We start from the raw sequence: 7,943 nt of genomic DNA, 5'->3' as shown, positions 1-7,943 counted from the left end.
GCAGACTTTTGAATTTGCATTCACAGCACCAATTTTTAAGATTTGTCCCTTGTCCCGTTACTCACAACAAACTTTTAGAATTTTGAAAAAAGTAAAAAGTTTATGAATTTCTCAAATAGTGCAAAGTTTAGGTCCAAGTCACTGATAACTAATCTCATAGGTTGTTTTTACATCATCTCATATTTCTTAATTACATCCAAAAGCAGTCAAAATGTCCCGTTAGTCACATTTGGAATTGCCCTTATGCGTTTTTGAGAAAATCAGCTAAGTGGTGGCGTAAGATGTTTTTTTGGTTACTTGAAGTGGGTATTGCCAATGGCTTTTTATTGTACAACATCAACAAGGAACAGCAAGGTTTGAATGCTGCAAGACACAAGACTTTCCGTAAAAACCTTGTTACACAGCTGGTAGAAAGTGTCCGAAACAAAAATTCAAGAAGACACGGAAAGCATTGCGACGAGCAGAAAACTGAACGACTTTCTGGGCGGCATTTTATTGCAAAAATTCCCAATGGAAGAGCAAAAGGATTGTGCAGTGATAGAAAGACGAAACGAATTCAGACCGGCTACCACTGTGAAACATGTTCGAGACAACCTGGGTTACATCCAGAAAAATGCTTCAAAAAATATCACACAGAAAAAAATACAAATGACTTTCTTTGAAACTAATAAATTGTATTTGAATAAGAAACTGAAGAAGCCGTTTTTATTGTGGTGAAAACTTGATCAATAAATTATTACACAAGTTATCGAACCTGGCTCATATCATTTGCTTACAGTCATTATGTACTTTTGTATATAGGCTACTTCACATATGCAATAATCGAGTTATTTGAATTCTATTTGAATAAGAAACTGAGAAGCCGTTTTTATTGTGGTGAAAACTTGATCAATAAATTACACAAGTTTCCGAACCTGGCTCATATCACTTGCTTACAATCATTATGTACTTTTGTATATAGGCTACTTCACATAATTATGCAATAATCGAGTTATTTGAATTCTATTTGAATAAGAAACTGAAGAAGCCGTTTTTATTGTGGTGAAAACTTGATCAATAAATTACACAAGTTTCCGAACCTGGCTCATATCATTTGCTTACAGTCATTATGTACTTTTGTACTTCAAATATGCAATAATCGAGTTATTTGCTAGTTATTTCGAAAACGACTAACAAACGCACATAGGGAAATTTGTAGACGACCGCAAAGGGTTAAAAGGGGTGCAACCTAGTTCGTACCATGAACAGTTCGGACCGTCAGTTCGTACCTTGAAAAGATCAAGAAAAAAAATTTAAAAAAGCCGAAGTCGCTGATGGGTCATTCCATGCCAAATGAGCAAATTTTTTGGAAAAATTACACCACATGTCATAGATTTTATTGAAATTTGGCATACTTGTAGATGTCAAAGAAATATAAAGAATGCAAAAAAAATTTTTGAAAAATTTTAAACATTGGTGGAGTTATGGTCGTTAAAAAAATCACCAGTTTTGCCTGTTCCGCTTCAGTGATTTTGTCCAATTTCTTGTCATATTTCTAATTTCTTAACCTACGATCATACAATATGGCTGAAAATTGCTAGACAGACATTTTAAGACCCAAGGAATCCAAAAATATAGATTAAAAAGTCGTCAGAGAAATGCTTGATATGATTATAGAGGTTTCAATTTGATACATGCATTTTTGGAGGCCAAACTTTAGGGACCTATAAAAAAAATGGGTATAAAAATTAAGAACTGAAATTCACATATTTTATGCTTATACCAATACTCTTTCATGTCAAATAAAAAATATGAATTAATTTTGATAACTACTATGATAAAAGCTAAATTTTCTGACTTGCAAATTTTGTACTTTTTTACACTCATTGTACAACATTTTTGTCTATGACATCACAATTTACATTATTGCTTGTTGATGACATCACAATTTACATATTGTTTGTCATGACAATTGTTATGTAGCTCATGAAAATTGTGCCATAAAATTCATGGGTTACACCACATGTCATAGATTTTTTTGAAATTTGGCATACTTGTAGATGTCAAAGAAATATGAAGAATACAAAAAAAAATTTTGAAAAAGTTTAAATATTAGCAGAGTTATGGTCATTAGTAAAATCACCATTTTTGCCTGTTCCGCTTCAGTGATGTTGTCCAATTTCCTATAGTATTTCTAATTTCTTAACCTATGATCAAACAAAATGGCTGAAAATTGCTAGACAGACATTTTAAGATCCAAGGAAACCAAAAATGTAAATTAAAAAGTTGACAGAGAACTTCTTGATATGATTATAAAGGTTTCAACTTGCTACATGCATTTTTCGGAGGCCAAACTTTGAGGGCCTATAAAAAAAATGGGTATAAAAGTTAAGAACTGAAATTCACATGTATTGGACTTATACCAATACTCTTTCATGTCAAATAAAAAAATTGAATTAATTTTGATAACTACTATGATAAAAGCTAGATTTTCTGACTTGCAAATTTTGACCTTTTTTACACTCATTGTTCAAGATTTTTGTCTATGACATCACAATTTACATTATTGCTTGTGGATGACATCACAATGTACATATTGTTTGTCATAATGCAGCTCATGAATGAATTGAATACTGGTAATACACTAAGGTTTAACGTTGTAGGCCATGCACTATAGTAGTTATCATATTATTAGTACTACATTAGTTTTACAATAACACAATTGTTATGGATTCATCACAGCATTATGACATTGGAAAAAAATAAGGTATTGTACCATAAAAATTCACTTTGCTAGAAGCATTGGGTTTTTGGACATTGGTGGACTTGCAGAAACAGATGAACATGTTTATTATGAACCTTGACATTTCTCTGCTTCAAGCAGGTAGACGGGCTTTGAACACTTGAACAGTGGGAAAAGTATCTTTTCTGGTTGCAAGATCTGTGGAGCATGTTAGGAATAATACATTGCTAATAGGACAACCTAAAATTGAAATCACAGTTAAAAGAGTAATTAACTCTACAAGTTACCACTACTATGGTGCATGGCCTACTGCACTAAACCTTAGTGTATTACCAGTATTCAATTCATTCATGAGCTACATAACAATTGTCATGACAAACAATATGTAAATTGTGATGTCATCAACAAGCAATAATGTAAATTGTGATGTCATAGACAAAAATCTTAAACAATGAGTGTAAAAAAGGTCAAAATTTGCAAGTCAGAAAATCTAACTTTTATCATAGTAGTTATCAAAATTAATTCAATTTTTTTATTTGACATGAAAGTGTATTGGTATAAGTATAAAACATGTGAATTTCAGTTCTTAATTTTTATACCCATTTTTTTTTATAGGCCCCCAAAGTTTGGCCTCCGAAAAATGCATGTAGCAAGTTGAAACCTTTATAATCATATCAAGAAGTTCTCTGTCAACTTTTTAATTTACATTTTTGGTTTCCTTGGATCTTAAAATGTCTGTTTAGCAATTTTCAGCCATATTGTATGATCGTAGGATAAGAAATTAGAAATATGACAAGAAATTGGACAAAATCACTGAAGTGGAACAGGCAAAAATGGTGATTTTTCCAATGCCCATAACTCCACCAATGTTTGAAATTTTTCAAAAATTTTTTTTGCATTCTTTATATTTCTTCGACATCTACAAGTATGCCAAATTTCAATAAAATCTATGACATGTGGTGTAATTTTTCCAAAAAATTTGCTCATTTGGCATGGAATGACCCGACTTCGACTTTGTGCTAATAAACTGCAATCAGCGATTTCGACTTTTTTTAATTTTTTTTCTCGATCTTTTCATGGTACGAACTGACTGTACGAATGGTTCAAGGTATGAACTAGGTTGCACCCTATTAAAAGTGCCACCATAGCCTAACAATAAGGAAGTGGCTTATTGTACATGCATTGCTGTAGCCTGTAGATATAACTGTTCCATGTTTTTTTTATCTCTATGGTACTTCTAACGCATGTGCACACTGTCACTGTGCTTGCATGAAGCTGGTATGACCCATGTAGCAATGAAGGCTGTCACAGCAGTTTGACAACTTAGTCAAGGCAGGCTCACTAGCTTGAAAGCTTAGTGAAGTCAGAGATATTTTGATATGTTGTGGAGGCAGAGGTTTTTCGGATTGATTGTGGAATTTTGCTGAGCAAAAATGTGTTATTAAAAAAAAAATGATGATCATAGTTTGGTAGCTTTTTTTTAGTGTAAAATTTTATTAAACTGAGTGGTAAAAGGGAGCACCGGCGCCAAAATTATTAAAAAAAAAAATTTAATACAATTTTAAGTCCCAAAATTTCTGTAACCATCTACCACTCATATATATATCTTATTCACAGGGTTTTGTCGCCATATGATAGGCCCTACTAGACCTACTAATTAAGCGATTAGTTTTTGTCAATTATTGCCATTGTTACATTCATGCAATGTTAAACAACGTTGATTCGCCGTTAAACGAGCAAAAGTGTCCAGCCGTGCCGTTTGTCTCCACTCTGCCACTCCTAGCCCAGTGCTTTAAATCAAGTACATTGCGCAAACCTGTGAGGAACTTCATTAGCGGCAAAAGTCTGACCGCAATTTCCACTGCTTTTAAATCGTTAACATCGCCAGACATAGGCGTCGATTTTTTCTTAGAAAAGAGGAATTCTGGGTGAGCGAGAGTTTTTAAACAGATTTCATTGAATGTGTTTTGTATATGTTTGCAAATTCGCAATGGTCTTGGTCAGTCTTCGAAATTAGCATATTTTTACTTCGACAAAAACGTTGCCGAGGCCAAACGGCAAAAGGTGAAATTGCTTCGGCAATTGCTGTGAACACTTAGTAGGAAAAGATTGTACTAAAACATGTAAAACAAGAAGCGAAAAATATACTAGAGTATTCTATCACGAACGCACTGTTTGATTTGTTGTGATGTAATAATACCAAAGGTAGTGATAAAGCGAGCAACTGGATACGCACGCTGTTACAGTAATTCATGTCAAAAAACTCACAAGGAGGGGAAAGTAAGTTAATTTTGGGTTGATTCAACGTTCGAGTCAGCACAAATCGATTTAATTTTCCGGCGGGTTATGTAGCGTAACAACAATGCCCAATAAGAAATTTACGCTTTTTTTACATTAATTCGACATCTAGTACCGTTGAATTATCATAAAATAACGTTAATTGCTCAACCAGGTACCGTACAGATAACATATCAAGAGCTCCCTGCGAGAAGATTGCCTCGATTTACGTAAGCTTATAAGCCAACATAATTTCGGCACAATTGGGACACTGCGAGCAACACAAAGTCTGTGTGATAAATTAGTCAGAATCGGTATCATCAGATGCTGTATCAGCTGGACGAGATAACAGAAAGCGAGGCGCAACAAGGAGTAGATGCTTACAATAATTTGACGTCTACTGGAGTTAAATCAATGCAAATAGGGTGATATTTCTATAAAAGATTCTCCCAGCTGGGCACGTGTCTAAGCGCCGGCGAAGTAGGAAGTAACCCAAATAAAACATCCAGCAGTAGTAAGATTGAATCAACATCCTAGTCTGGTGTAGTCTAAGAAAATTAGTTTTTTCTTGTAATCTTGTGGTCCTTACAATCATCTCGGCAATTGCCGACGGTAATTTCGAAGATCGTGGTTTATTGGTTACTCTTTCTCACAAAGACTGCGTTTAGCGTCGCTGCAGCAATTAAACTTTAATAGGTTGGATGTTTTCTTTCTTGCACCTTGCAATCCTATGAGCGCTGCTAAACTAAACAAACTTCTCTTATGTTTTCCTTTGCGACCTAAAAAGCGCGTGACTCGTGACCTGTTGTCTTTGGATTTGCTGCATTTTGATTTGTAAAAGCGATTGTTTCAGTACGTCTTTAGTTTATATCGGTTATTTTATTGTCATGTTCATTATGATGTCATATTTCACATTCTCTTACGCTGACCGGGAACTGAAGTTTGATTGTGACGTAACAAAAGTAAGACCATTCGGAAAAAAGATCAAGCGTGGCTTTTTCTCACTAGGAATTGCCAGCTGTGGCAGTTGCCGTAACAACAACAGTGCAGTGAGTACCACTTTTTTTCCACGCAGCGTTGTTGCGGAATTGCTTTGTTCTGTCGGATACTTAGCGAGAAACATAGCCTAAAACAAGAAGTTGCGCTGCTGTTGGTTGGATAATCCAGCGTTTAAGAAAACGGAAATAATTGTAACAAACACTTCATAAGTGTCATAAAAACAGGGTGGACGAAACATATTTTGCCCACCCTCGTTTCACGGCAGGATGGGTGTCGCCTACCCTATTTCGACGCCTATGTCGCCAGATGTTAAATCGGTGTAAAAACTGTAGCATTGTTCTTCAAAGGAGTAATTTTCTCTCAAACGACGTTATCAATTAACTCTGCTGCCAAAATGCTCTATTTTGTCGTCTCAATTATCACAGTTGCGTCTGTTACGTCACATACCAATCACAAAAAATATGCGAAACTGAATTACCAGGACCAGACGTTGTTGCACACCAATTATACTTATTACTTGTTTCCAAATCGTGTTAGAGGAGACATAGACTTAAATGTAAAACTAGGCCAGCCCAACAACCTAGCAAAATCGCCTTTTTGAAAAACGCACAAAATAACCATTATGACGTGACAGTATGTGTTTGCTCGCCCAGCTATTTTGAAAACTCGGCGCCTATGAAAGGGAGGCACAGCAGTATCAACCTTCGAAATTATCTATTTTTATTGCAGCAAAAGTATTGCCAACGTAATTTTCGGATTGTAAAATGGCTTCGGCATTTGCTGAAGTAAAATCACAAGACAATATAACTTCGTTTTGAAAATTTATATTCACTGCTCAGTAAGCAAATGGAGCTGTTTCAAGCGATAAATTTTTCAATATTTGTGTGTATAATCATTCTCCTGATGTAACATCCCATGATCATTGCAGACCAGTCGATCTCAAACCTCAGCGATTGCAAACAAGAATATAAAGCTGGCTAGGTAGTAATAGCGGTAATAGACGGTGTTAATGCGTTGTTTTTGATCATCCAAAAAACAATACTGACAGAATATAGGCCTCTTAGCTCCCGACTGCAACTACTGCCAAAAAGTCGTTAAATGAACTTCGAAACTGCCATGTTTGGTCGCCAGCTTCTACAAGCCAACATTTTTCCACTTAGTTGGTATTTGAGACTTTTTTTCTACATTTACGTTTATGCTTCAAACTTTTTTCCACTTGTATTGTATGTACATTGTATCATACAGTACGTTAAACTTTTGTCTTTATACTTGTAACCTTTTTTCACCAACAGGGCAAAGTCTCTCAAATGTCGACAAGAAATATTGCTGATAACAGTTTCACAAAAAAACTGAGCGTCAACCTATAAAAACTCGAAGACTAGCTTTACCTCTACTTGGGAACGGAATGGCCCGTTTCGGTGAGTCCGATCCCTTAACGGGGGATTTTTTCAATTTTTTTTTTTAAATTATCGGGTACCGTAGCCTAATTATCACTGCCGTTTTAGGGTTAGGGGTTAGGGTTAGAGGTTAGGAACTCATCGAATCGGACTCACCGAATCGGACTCACCGAATAGTAGCAGACCCACTTGGGAAGCAGTATTTTTAAATACAAACTGCAAGTGTGTTTCAGGGCCTTGTTCTTATTTTAATGACTGCAAAAACACGATATTAATTAACAGTTTAACAGATTTTTAAAAACACAAATTTTGTGGATTTTTTATTTTGGCTGCCGAGCGTGAAAATTTTGGTCTCCGGAAGAAATTTTGATAGGCCATACTTGGTCGCCAAAAATGGAATAAAAACAGGAGAAGGTAGCCTAATGTAGCAATGTTCGAAAAGTTGAAAACAATACACTCACCACCAATGGCAGGGAGCAAGTCTTTTAGGCGCAGACAGTTAGGCGCCGGTCTAATAAGTGCGCACACTGTGGCGTCTAGATATTTAG

Source organism: Aplidium turbinatum, chromosome 1 (genome assembly GCF_918807975.1).
Source record: "Aplidium turbinatum chromosome 1, kaAplTurb1.1, whole genome shotgun sequence".
Taxonomy (NCBI): domain Eukaryota; kingdom Metazoa; phylum Chordata; class Ascidiacea; order Aplousobranchia; family Polyclinidae; genus Aplidium; species Aplidium turbinatum.
This window is presented reverse-complemented; position numbering follows the sequence as displayed.